The following is a 14039-nucleotide window of genomic DNA, read 5'->3' as shown; positions in this document are numbered from 1 at the left end:
CTGAAAAATCCTTAAATGAGAAGGTGTGTCCAAACTTGTGGTCTGTACTGTACATATACTGTATATGTGTGTGTGTGTCTTACTGACGTTTATATACATACACATCTGTCAGCCATCTGTCAGTGCCGGAGCACGGTTACAGCCGCAGCTCACTATGTACTCAGCGATGACTGAGGCCGGCCTCACACTTGGCGTAAGACAATACGCCACGTATTATACGTCCGTACTACGGCCGTAATACAGAGAAATGTTCCCAAAATATTGATCCGTAGTCAGGGTGTTTCAGCGTATTTTGCGCATGGCATCCTCCGTATGTAATCCGTATGGCATCCGTACTGCGAGATTTTCGCGCAGGCTTGCAAAACCGACATCTAATGGATTTATGTGCTCAAATGTTCGGGAAAACATATACAGTATATATATATATATATATATATATATATATATATGTCATTGAGACACATATATATATTCTGTATTTAGATTTTATTCAGCGCGATATCTGTGAACAGCCGGTAATTCAATTGCCGGCTTTTCATTTCTCCTGCACAAACCCGACAGGATATGAGACATGGTTTACAAGTAAACCATCTCATATCCCCCTTTTTTTTGCATATTCCACACTACTAATGTTAGTAGTGTGTATGTGCAAAATTTCAGCGCTGTAGCTGCTAAAATAAAGGGTTAAATGGCGGAAAAATTGGCGTGGGCTCCCGCGCAATTTTCTCCGCCAGAGTGGTAAAGCCAGTGACTGAGGGCAGATATTAATAGCCAGGAGAGGGTCCATGGTTATTGGCCCCCCCGTGGCTACAAACATCTGCCCCCAGCCACCCCAGAAAAGGCACATCTGGAAGATGCGCCTATTCCGGCACTTGGCCACTCTCTTCCCACTCCCTGTAGCGGTGGGATATGGGGTAATGAAGGGTTAATGCCACCTTGCTATTGGAAGGTGACATTAAGCCAGATTAATAATGGAGAGGCGTCAATTATGACACCTATCCATTATTAATCTAATTGTTGGAAAGGGTTAAAAAACACACACACACATGATTTAAAAGTAGTTTAATGAAATAAACACAGCGGTTGTTGTAATAATTTATTGTTCTCTCAATCCATCAGGAACACCCTCGCTTGGAAAAATAATAAACGCACAAGATACATACCTTCTGGTGAACCGTCTCGTCCCACGAAGTAATCCATCTGAAGGGGTTAACTAATATTACAGGCACGAGCCCTGCTAAATGCAGCTGTGCTCCGTGCCTGTAATCCCCAGCGAATGAATGAAATGTAGGTCAATGACCTACATTTCCTTCAGTCGCGGTGATGCGCCCCCTGGTGGATGTCCTCATCTGACCTGGAGCGTGGGAAAAAGTTCCCAGGCTGCAGTTCATGAGAACATCCACCAGAGGGCGCCTCACCGCGACTGAAGGAAATGTAGGTCAATGACCTACATTTCATTCATTCACCGGGGATTACAGGCACGGAGCACAGCTGCATTTAGCAGGGCTCGTGAATGTAATATTAGTTAACCCCTTCAGATGGATTACTACGTGGGACGTGACAGTTCATCAGAGAGGGTATGTATCTTGTGCGTTTATTATTTTTCCAAGCGAGGGTGTTCCTGATGGATTGAGAGAACAATAAATTATTACAACAACCGCTGTGTTTATTGCATTAAAATACTTTTAAATCATGTGTGTGTGTGTTTTTTAACCCTTTCCAACAATTGGATTAATAATGGATAGGTGTCATAATTGACGTCTCTCCATTATTAATCTGGCTTAATGTCACCTTCCAATAGCAAGGTGGCATTAACCCTTCATTACCCCATATCCCACCGCTACAGGGAGTGGGAAGAGAGTGGCCAAGTTCCAGAATAGGCGCATCTTCCAGATGTGCCTTTTCTGGGGTGGCTGGGGGCAGATGTTTTTAGCCACGGGGGGGCCAATAACCATGGACCCTCTCCTGGTTATTAATATCTGCCCTCAGTCACTGGCTTTACCATTCTGGCGGAGAAAATTGCGCGGGAGCCCACGCCAATTTTTTCCGCCATTTAACCCTTTATTTTAGCAGCTACAGCGCTGACATTTTGCACATACACACTACTAACATTAGTAGTGTGGAATATGCAAAAAAAAAGGGGATATGAGATGGTTTACTGTATGTAAACCATGTCTCATATCATGTCGGGTTTGTGCAGGAGAAATGAAAAGCCGGCAATTGAATTACCGACTTTTCACTAACAGCGCTGCGTATTTCTCGCAAGTCACACTGCTGGTCCGTGTGGAATCCGTATTTTTCTCGCCCCCATAGACTTTCATTAGCGATTTTTTTGCGCAATACACTGACAAACGCAACATGCTGCGATTTTGTACGGCCGTAGAAAGCCGTATAATACTGAACCGTAATATACGGCTGATAGGAGCAGCCCCATTGAGAATAATTGTGCCGTTTATTTTGCGAGTTTTACGGACGTAGTTTCTGCGCTCTTACGTCCGTAAAACTCGCTAGTGTGAGGCCGGCCTGAAGCTGCTGCAGCCGTACTCTATGACTGAAAGCCGGAGGCCGCCAGGAGGAATAAAGGTCATTTCCACCTGGTAGCCGGACTGTCGGCTGCACAGCTTTAGATTGCTATTAACCTGCAGATTAACCCCATATCTGCAGGTTAATAGTGTGAAAAACTTCAACTGCCGCTCAATGGTTAAAACCAGAATGCAGCACTACAAAAAGTGTAGCATAAACCTAACTGACAACTGGGCGTCGCTATTCCCTTCTCCCAGGGATGTGTTGTTACAGTCTGATATTGTGAGAGATAATGGTACACTGCCAGACTGTTAATCGAAGAATAGAGACAATTTATTCAATTAAAGTTGCAATTCACACATCTGTGTCGCAGGCCGAGTACAGACCGTCATTCACAAACTGGCCACAGTTATTTTGACCCAAAATTAACAACCTCATAAGCATATACAGTGTGAGGCTGTAAGTTCAGGACAGGACACCTGCGGCCGGTCAGTGAATAACTGTCTGTACTCAGCCTGTGACACATACAGTTAGGTCCATACAGGGTGGCACATGTTAAGGAGCTGAAACGCCTAAACCCTTCATCCAATTTTAATGTGGATACCCTCAAATTAAAGCAGAAAGTCGGAACTTCAACTGCATCTGAATTGTTTTGTTTAAAATTCATTGTGGTAATGTGTATAACCAAAATTAGAAAAATGTTGTCTCTGTCCAATTATATATGGACCTAACTGTACATGAGCTGCTGCTCTCTCTTCCTCCAGATGTATGTGATATGTCGGAAGGCGGGTAGAGTGAAGCCAGCGCTGATTTGCTATAGGGATGCCGACACTGCTGGAACGGCGCCGGAACCGGAGGTGAGTAAATATTTTATTAATTTAAAAGGGGAAAACATTTGGATTGAGAAGGGGTTGTCTGAGTAGTGGACAAGTGGATATCCAACATATTTAAGCAAGGGGTGTAACAAGTAAAGCAAAATTCTGCACGACCTGTCAGTGTTCTATTATTCGGGTTGAGGACACTTATTGTATGTGGGCTAGTGAATTGTGTGTGCCAGGGCTGCTTTTTAGTCCCAGTCCGGCTCTGAGTCTCCCCATTATCTGAATGCAAGGAAGAGTGTGAACTTGTGCTAATTGTGCAGTAACACGTTGTGATCTCTGCTCCGTCCTGTTTTCCAGCACAGGGTTAAAATTGCTCCGACTCCATTTCTGGCTTCATGACTTGATCATAGATGCTGGATCCTAATTCTCAAGGAAATCTCCCCAACCCAAGATTGTGAAAGAAACACACAAAACATTTTTATTGGATGATAAATTGACCGAATTTTATTCCAAATCTCATTATTATTATTTCTTTCAGTGTCTCAAATTTAGAATCAGCCAATTACTATGAAAGAGACACTGAAAATGGCACAACCTCCGACTCACGAAGAATCGTCCTTCAGCACTCAGGAGAGGAAAAACCCCATGGTGGAAACCTCTAGGGAACGATGACTGGAGGACTGCCCTTCCCTTGGGCTTAGAAGGTTAATGCCGACACATAACAGCAAATTGTACCAGAATTTGTACATTGTGTCATATTTGGTATAGAGAAGCCTAATGCGACCTCTCCAGGCCGTACACATAAAGGTGAAGGTGGCGAGTACCGGACGTGAGGGAGATCTGGCTGCAACATCTGTCACCCCATTGATCGCTAGGGTTAGTTTTATCTGGCTGGCTAGGCGGTATGGCTGATTGAGCTGGCTAGGCGGTATGGCTGATCTGGCTGGCTAGGCGGTATGGCTGATCTGGCTGGCTAGGCGGTGTCCCCTTCCTCCCCCTGTGGAGTGATGAAGCTCCAGGTCTCCAGACACATCAAGTACGGCTCCTCATACGGCTGAATGACTGGTGGTTCTGGAATCTTCTCCTGTATCATAGATATGTGTGTTTATGACATCAGCACAGTTGCCGTAGTTACCACAGATGTTTATTGCTGATTGTTCATTGGCTAGAAAGTCCCTCTCAGTATTTCAAAGAATTAACCCTTGAATGCCTGGCATCGTGCCTTTCTCCATAAGTCTGTAAAATAAACTTCTCACTAGGCAGGACCATTATCAATATTTTATCATTACTGTATTTTAAAGTTACCCCCCCCAAAAAAAAAAGTCTGAATTGTAAACACATCTACAGATTTGATGTGTAGCGATCACAATAACTCCCTTGAGCCCTACTAAATACATAATAAATACATGTGAGTTCAGAGCAGTCCCATAGAGAAATAAATTAAGGGGCTGGAGACAAATGAAAATGAGAAGAAAGCCCCTCATGACTGGGACTGGATGAGAGGTTCAGTTTGAAATGCTTAAGGGTTTACAGGGTGGTCAATGGTGGAGTGAGAAAAAGGGGACGGAGGATGAAGGGTATTTAGTGGGAAAGAGGGGTAATTTTGGGTCAGAATATCCAGAGCGGGATGATGTTTTTAATAAAAAAACATTTCTTGTCACAGTGTCTGTTGGCGGGGTCAGCAGTGCCACAGGCTGATCGCCTCCATGCCACGCCGCATTGATGCAGTAATAGATTCAATAGGAGCCCCGACCAAGTATTCAGTGCATTTACTGAACATACCTTTCAGTAGGACATTTTGGATTTTAAATTAATTTTTCAAGCTGGTGTTAGGCTACGTTCACATTTGCGTTGTTGTGTGTTGCGTCGGCGACGCAACGCACAACGCATGCAAAACGCATTGTTTTTTGACGCATGCGTCCTTTTTTTGTATGAAAAAGGACGCACAAAAAATGCAACTTGCTGCGTCCTGTGCGCCCTGACGCGTGCACCCAAAAAGACGCATGTGTCAAAAAACGCATCACAACGCATGTCCATGCGCCCCCATGTTAAATATAGGGGCGCATGACGCATGCGGCGACGCTGCGGCGCCCGACGCTGCGTCGCACAACGCTAATGTGAACGTAGCCTTATAAAGTATTCTAATTTACTGAGATAATGACTTTTGGGTTTTCATTGGCTGTAAGCCATAATCATCAACATTAACAGAAATAAACACGTGAAATGGATCACTCTGTAATGACTCTATATAATATATGAGCTTCACTTTTTGTAGTGAAGAACTGAAATAAATTAACTATTTGATGATATTCTAATTTTGTGAGAAACACCTGTAGGGCTGTCCCACACATCCAGATAATTCCGGTACCGGAATAAATCGGTACCGGAGTTATCCGTGTCCGTGTGCCTGGGAACTCACGTAGGCCATACGTGCGGCACTTGTGCCGCCCGTATGGCGAGTGGTTACCACACGGAGCGTGTGGTACCCACGCGTTTGGTACCCTGCATCGCGCTGAAGCCGCGATTCATATGTTCCCTGCAGCAGCGTTTGCTGCAGAGAAAATATGAATAATAGTGTTTAAAATAAAGATCTATCTGTCCGCCGCCCTCCCTCCCCCTGTGCGCCCCAACCCCCCCGCTGTTCAGAAAATACTTACCCGCCTCCCTCGCTCCTTCCTGGTCTGGCCGTGGCTTCTAGTGTATGCGGTCACGTGGGGCCGATCATTTACAATCATGAATATGTGGCTCCACCTCCCATAGGGGCGGAGCCGACTATTCATGATTGTAAATGATCGGCCCCACGTGACCGCATACAGTAGGAGTCGCGGGGCAGAGAGGAAGGAGTGACAGCCAACGTGGGAGCGGGTGAGTATTTTCAGGACAGCGGGGGGGCGCACAGGGGGTGGGGGGGCGGCGGACACATAGATCTTTATTTTAAACACTATTATTCATATTTTCTCTGCAGCAAACGCTGCTGCAGGGAACATATGAATCGCGGCTTCAGCACCATGTGGGGGGGACAGCGCTTACTGTAGCGCTGTCTCCTGCACGCACACGGACCCCAGACGGAGACCGTCCGTGTGAGGTGCGTGTTTTACACGGACCCATTGACTTTAATGGGTCCGTGTAATACGTGCGCTCCCACGAACACTGACATGTCTCCGTGTTTGGCACACGGAGACACGGTCCGCAAAAAATCAATGACATCTGAACAGATGCATTGATTTTTATGGGTCTACGTGTGTCAGTGTCTCCGGTATGTGAGGAAACTGTCACCTCACGTACCGGAGCCACTGACGTGTGAAACCGGCCGTAATTGGTGGTTTTTTGGAAGGCAAACCTCCAGCCATCTTTGGAGCCCTAGCCTCACAATGCTGTGTTAGGGTAAGTTCACACTACACGTTTTTTTCTGCAGCAAGACCTGATGTCTTGGCAGGAAAGAAGTTGAGAAAAAATCAGGTTTTGCTTGGGTTTTCTTGCGTTTTTTTGCTGTGTTTATGGCATGCTAGATTTGTCTCTTGTGCATGCTGATAAAGTTTAGTGCAAAAAAAAAGTTCTATTCTACCAGGTTTTGGCACTAAAAACACAGCAAAACCAGATACCTGCATTTTTGCTGCAGATTTTCAGTTCTTTTTCACCACCTGTTCATGTCAATGGGTGAAAAAGCTGAAAAAAACATGAAAGAAGTGACACTCTCTATTGCGCAAAACACCATGGAAAGCACAAAATACTGCTGACAAAAAAAACAAGCTTGTACTATAAAATGCAGCTGAAATTTGGATAAAAAGCATAAAAAAAGCCTCGTGTGAACTTACCCTAAATAATAAATATACTTGAGACTTTAGCTACAATAAGTGGGAGGGAAGTATTATCGTGTGAAGAAGCATCTCTAACATTTCCAGTATTGTTGTTTGGGGGTTTAATAGGGTTTTTTTTCTTAATTTTATGGAAAAGCAAAAAGTATAATGACATTGGTATTTCCTTATAATACAATAAATCTTCTTGGGGAATAGGGGATCCCATACTGGACTGGTGGGGGGACCTCAGGGAATGCTAATGGAATGGTCCATGGTTCAGCAGAGCACAATACTTGTCCTGACCCGGGCTCTGAAATCCATGTTTCTGCCAGGGAATCACTTGCCTGGATGTTAGATAGACTGTAAGATCAGTAATCATTCACCTGTAAAAAATGCAAGAAAACCACCTGTAGACTATAGCAGCGACACAACGTGTAGAACACATTTCATGAATATGTAATACAGAAAAACTATTAAAGGGAATTTGTCACCAAGTCTTTGCTACCACATATAAGAACAGCATGCTGTAGGGGCAGAGACCCTGATTCCAGCGATTTATCACTTACTTTACTGGCTGTGGCAGTTTTGATTAAAACCTGTTTTATCTGCTGCGGATCTACCAGTTTTGTTGAATGCTGAGCTCTGTATAAGGCCGGCGTCACACTCAGCGTATGAAAATACGCTCCGTATTTTACGGCCGTAATACGCAGAAATGTTCCAAAAATAGTGATCTGTATGTCATCCGTAGGCAGGGTGTGTCAGCGTATTTTGCGCATGGCATCCTCCGTATTTAATCCGTATGGCATCCGTACTGCAATATTTTCTCGCAGGCTTGTAAAACTGACATCTAATGGATTTATGTGCTCAAATGTTCGTTAAAACATATATACAGTGTGCATATATATATATGTCATTGAGACACACATATATATATATATACGGTATATATATATATATATATATATATATATATATATATACAGTGGGGCAAAAAAGTATTTAGTCAGTCAGCAATAGTGCAAGTTCCACCACTTAAAAAGATGAGAGGCGTGTGTAATTTACATCATAGGTAGACCTCAACTATGAGAGACAAACTGAGAAAAAAAAATCCAGAAAATCACATTGTCTTTTTTTTTATCATTTTATTTGCATTTTATGGTGGAAAATAAGTATTTGGTCAGAAACAAACAATCAAGATTTCTGGCTCTCACAGACCTGTAACTTCTTCTTTAAGAGTCTCCTCTTTCCTCCACTCATTACCTGTAGTAATGGCACCTGTTTAAACTTGTTATCAGTATAAAAAGACACCTGTGCACACCCTCAAACAGTCTGACTCCAAACTCCACTATGGTGAAGACCAAAGAGCTGTCAAAGGACACCAGAAACAAAATTGTAGCCCTGCACCAGGCTGGGAAGACTGAATCTGCAACAGACAACCAGCTTGGAGTGAAGAAATCAACAGTGGGAGCAATAATTAGAAAATGGAAGACATTCAAGACCACTGATAATCTCCCTCGATCTGGGGCTCCATGCAAAATCCCACCCCGTGGGGTCAGAATGATCACAAGAACGGTGAGCAAAAATCCCAGAACCACGCGGGGGGACCTAGTGAATGAACTGCAGAGAGCTGGGACCAATGTAACAAGGCCTACCATAAGTAACACACTACGCCACCATGGACTCAGATCCTGCAGTGCCAGACGTGTCCCACTGCTTAAGCCAGTACATGTCCGGGCCCGTCTGAAGTTTGCTAGAGAGCATTTGGATGATCCAGAGGAGTTTTGGGAGAATGTCCTATGGTTTGATGAAACCAAACTGGAACTGTTTGGTAGAAACACAACTTGTCGTGTTTGGAGGAAAAAGAATACTGAGTTGCATCCATCAAACACCATACCTACTGTAAAGCGCGGTGGTGGAAACATCATGCTTTGGGGCTGTTTCTCTGCAAAGGGGCCAGGACGACTGATCTGGGTACATGAAAGAATGAATGGGGCCATGTATCGTGAGATTTTGAGTGCAAACCTCCTTCCATCAGCAAGGGCATTGAAGTTGAAACGTGGCTGGGTCTTTCAACATGACAATGATCCAAAGCACACCGCCAGGGCAACTAAGGAGTGGCTTCGTAAGAAGCATTTCAAGGTCCTGGAGTGGCCTAGCCAGTCTCCAGATCTCAACCCTATAGAAAACCTTTGGAGGGAGTTGAAAGTCCGTGTTGCCAAGCGAAAAGCCAAAAACATTACTGCTCTAGAGGAGATCTGCATGGAGGAATGGGCCAACATACCAACAACAGTGTGTGGCAACCTTGTGAAGACTTACAGAACACGTTTGACCTCTGTCATTGCCAACAAAGGATTTATTACAAAGTATTGAGATGAAATTTTGTTTCTGACCAAATACTTATTTTCCACCATAAAATGCAAATAAAATGATAAAAAAACAGACAATGTGATTTTCTGGATTTTTTTTTCTCAGTTTGTCTCCCATAGTTGAGGTCTACCTATGATGTAAATTACAGACGCCTCTCATCTTTTTAAGTGATGGAACTTGCACTATTGCTGACTGACTAAATAGTTTTTTGCCCCACTGTATATATATTTATATATACTGTATTTATATTTAATTCAGCGCGAGATATGTGAAAAGCCGGTAATTCAATTGCCGGCTTTTTCTTTCTCCTTCTCAAACCCGACATGATATGAGACATGGTTTACATACAGTAAACCATCTCATATCCCTTTTTTTTTCCATATTCCACACTACTAATGTTAGTAGTGTGTATGTGCAAAATTTGGGCGCTGTAGCTTGTAAAATAAAGGGTTAAATGGCGGAAAAAATTGGCGTGGGCTCCCGCGCAATTTTCTCCACCAGAGTGGTAAAGCCAGTGACTGAGGACAGATATTAATAGCCTAGAGAGGGTCCATGGTTATTGGCCCCCCCGGCTACAAACATCTGACCCCAGCCACCCCAGAAAAGGCACATTTGGAAGATGCGCCTATTCTGGCACTTGGCCACTCTCTTCCCACTCCCGTGTAGCGGTGGGATATGGGGTAATGAAGGGTTAATGTCACCTTGCTATTGTAAGGTGACATTAAGCCAGATTAATAATGGAGAGGCGTCAATTATGACACCTATCCATTATTAATCCAATAGTACGAAATGGTTATATGCTATATAATATGATGACTGCAATGTATTAAGAGAATAAAACTGTAATGGGAGGAGGAGGAAGAGGAGGAGGAGGAGTGCTACTTTAAATACAATCATACATATCCGTATCCCTTTATCTGTTTAGTTACCATTAGGGCATCCACCCAAATGATGGACACTTTAATTAAAACCAAGCGCCCCCCATTATAGCTAAGTCATATTAGTTTCCATTACTGTCTTTGGGTCTGACATGTAAAATACAGGACGTCAGGGGTGAATATCGCTATTTATCCTGTGTATTGTGTAAATGGCTCCCAAACAATGAATGATTCTATATAGAACTTTGAAATCACACTCCCTGTTGAGCCTCAACCCTAAAGTACTCCACTTTTTTTTTCTTTTGCTGTTATTTTTTGGTAAAAAAGATGGGGTACTTTAGAGGTCCTTTTACCCAAGTCTCTGAACTCCTTCCTTTACTGAGGGGTCATCAGGGTGGGATGTGGGGGGCACCGTCAGCTTCATCTGCCTAGGCCACCAACACTCCTGGTCCCGGCCCTGGTATACACTGCAATGATTAGATGCAATTCATGACAGAGGCCGCAGCAACAAACAATGTAACGTCAAGCAGATTTTCTCTGAAAGCGCGGAGTGTTACGCTGAATAATCACATTGCGATACAGCTTAAAGGGGTTTTCCGAACTCAAGACAAATTTCTGCAGTCGCTCTATATGTGACTCCTCACACTGTATGTGTATTACATGAGCTTATCTGCCTCAATCTTGGAAATCCCCTTTACAGTGAACAGCGCTTATCAAGTCCTTTATTAGGAAAAATAATAAAAACATTCCAAAATTGTACGCTGCTCAAAAATTATTTAAATGAATACTTGTACATCACAATATAACCCCAAACCAGTAAACATTCAGAGATATCAATCTGTCCAGTTGGGAAGTATTGATTCTGAATCAGTGTGCAATGCTTTGGTGCAAATTAAAATGACAACATGTGCAAAAACTCAGGGACGACACTGGGTGGTTTAGAGGGAGGACTTGCAGGTCATGTTACCCTGGCGCAGAGGGCGCTGTCGGACCACCTCATGCGGCTGTCTGAAATGTCTCCCAATGGGCAGCATTTTGACACCCCTAATGCTATGTGCACAATTTCAGGATTTTTTGCGTTTTTTCGTCCGTTTTCCGTGGAAAAAACGCTAAAAAAACCCACATACATATGCATCCCATCATTTTTAATACATTCCGCAATTTTTGTGCCCATGCTGTGTTTTTTTGTGCAAAAAAAAGCATTGCGGTAAAAAACGCAGCATGTTCATAAATTTTGCGGATTTTTTTCGTTTTTGCAGCTATTTATTGCATTGGGAAGCCCCGGAAAAAAACGCGAAAAATCCGCGAAAAAAAAAAGCGCAAAAAACACGTGTGGACTTCCTGCAGAAAAAGTCCGGCTTTGTTCAGCAAAATTCTGCACACTTTCCTGAACGTGTGCATATAGCCTAAGAGTGAGAATTTGCAGTTCTTTGAGTCGGTTGTTAAACTGACAGCCGCATCGGAGAACAGTTAAAAGGACTGTCCAGTGCATGGAATTGCACTCACATCTTTCAGGCAAAAGTATAATTGAAGTTCTGACCACCTGTACTCCTGGGGACAAGGCGACATGCAGGAGTGTGATGAGGTCACCTGATCATGCTGCTGACGTCAATCCTAATAAAAAAAAAAAAAAAACACAGTAGCAGTCATAGAGTCCCATCAATATATATAACCTTTATTGAATAAGAATTAAAACCTAAAAATCCAGGTGCAATGACATGAATGGGAAGTGAATGCACGCTCACAATGGCCATACTGAAAGGGCTAAATTGGCCAACCACCCCTGCAACACCATAATGTCAAACCGCATTGCGGCAGGTATCTACAGCTACACTGTTCATGCAGGTGCAGTATCATTCAATAATCAATATGCTGACAATTATCCCAAAAATTAAATTCATGGTACATACCTAGTGAATGCAGGCATGGAAGGCAAATAGCCCTACCCCAAAGCGCGTTTCGCAGCTAACAGCTCCTTCCTCAGGGGGCGTGTGGAGGAAGCGTGGCGTGTGTATATATATACACACCACCAGCTGGAAATGTGCTACATACTTACACGCCGCGCCACCCATCCCCGTCACCACGCACAATGCACCCCCCATCTGTCCGAGCTGGAAAAAAGGGGTCCCCCATGTGACCAGGCGCTGGACGTGAGAAGGAGGCTGGCACACGGCTATGGGAAAGGAGGCGCCTGCGCACAACCATGAACACATTGCGGCCATTTTACATAAGGGCAACTACAACAATAAGTGCTAATAATAGACAAAACATTGCATGCTATACATATTGCTAGACTGAACAATGAAGGCATAAACATACTTAACGGCAATATTTACAAACATGGCAAATCCGGTTACAGAGGCCAATCGTATTAGCCGGAATTATACAGCACTTATATATACCCCATATACAAAAACTCACATATCAATGTGAATATATATCAATAAATCAACAATACATATATGTAAACATTACCCCATCTTATATCCACAGCCCACCCACATGTATGTACATATAAATATATGAAAATACACATAATTATAAAAATATAGATAGGAGAAAATCCCTCACAATACAGAAGATACACAAATGCATATATACCATATAGAACTACCAAGGAAACATATGCAAACTAATCTAATCTAATCCCTAATCTTTTGTATTAATAAATATTTGTTGTATTTTTTCATTAATTTGGACTTCCTTGATTGTTGTTTTTTTCTACTTTCGTTTTTGTATAAGCCCATGAAGGCAGGGTCTTCTCTCCTCTGTACCCATCTGTCACTGTTAGTTTCTTCATTGTAATTTATATTTTGTATGTAGCTCATTTTCACATGTACAGCACCATGGAATCAATGATGCTCTAAAAATAAATAAATAAATAAATAATAATAATAATGTAATAAAAAGTTGATACATGTAGTATTAGTATTCTACCACTAGGTGGCAGTGATGGCTCACTAATATTCTCGCTGTACTCTGTATGCAGTTTTATATTCATGAATTGGTCCACTTTTAAAGGGAATCTGTCACCAGGTTTTTGATACTTCGGTCGGGTTCACATTGCGTTAACAGCAGCCCGTTCAACACACACGTTAACGGGCTGCTGTTAACACAAGTGCCGGTATGGCTGCCCGCTAGCGCAGATAGAGCATCTGCTAGCTCTATCTGCGCTAGCGGTGACGGACCCGGAAACGCTGCAGCCCGCATCTCAGGGTCCGTCACTCAACCCATTGTGGGCGTGCGCTAGCGATGCGTCCAACATTGCAGTCAATGGCGGTGTTAACGGACTACGTTACACCACGTTATGCCGCCGTGTAACGTAGTCTGTTTAACGGACGAGCAGAACGCAATGTGAACCCAGCCTTAGGCCGGGTCACACATGCAACTGCAATGCGAGAAACTCCTGCGGTTCGGACCGGAGCATTCAGCTGCATAGAAATACATGCAGCCGCACACTCCGGCCCGAGTGCCGCTGGCAGTGCCAGGTATTGAGGCGACAGACTCGCCCGAGTTTCTCGCATTGCAGTTGCAAGTGGGACACCGGCCTTAATCTGAGAATAGCATGAAAAAAAACACAAAAATTGAGCTTGACTTAAAGGGAAGGTGCCATAAAAAAAAAAAAATTTCCAACGATTGAGAAAACTTAAAGA

At 43.4% G+C, this 14039-nt stretch overlaps 1 long non-coding RNA gene across 1 annotated transcript in view; it reads right to left on the bottom strand.

The window, feature by feature from the left end:
- The window catches only part of LOC143785666 (uncharacterized), a 50749-nt gene extending 38117 nt beyond the window's left edge, over positions 1-12632 (bottom strand). The window contains exon 1 of the long non-coding RNA XR_013218052.1: positions 11893-12632. This is a non-coding gene — a long non-coding RNA (uncharacterized LOC143785666). The remainder of the gene's footprint in view (positions 1-11892) is intronic.
- Between the last annotated feature and the right edge of the window lie 1407 nt (positions 12633-14039).

The sequence above is a fragment of the Ranitomeya variabilis genome, chromosome 1 (genome assembly GCF_051348905.1).
Source record: "Ranitomeya variabilis isolate aRanVar5 chromosome 1, aRanVar5.hap1, whole genome shotgun sequence".
NCBI classification, from domain to species: Eukaryota; Metazoa; Chordata; class Amphibia; order Anura; family Dendrobatidae; genus Ranitomeya; species Ranitomeya variabilis.
Note: the sequence above shows the minus strand (reverse complement) of the source record. Positions and strands in the feature narration are given on the sequence as shown.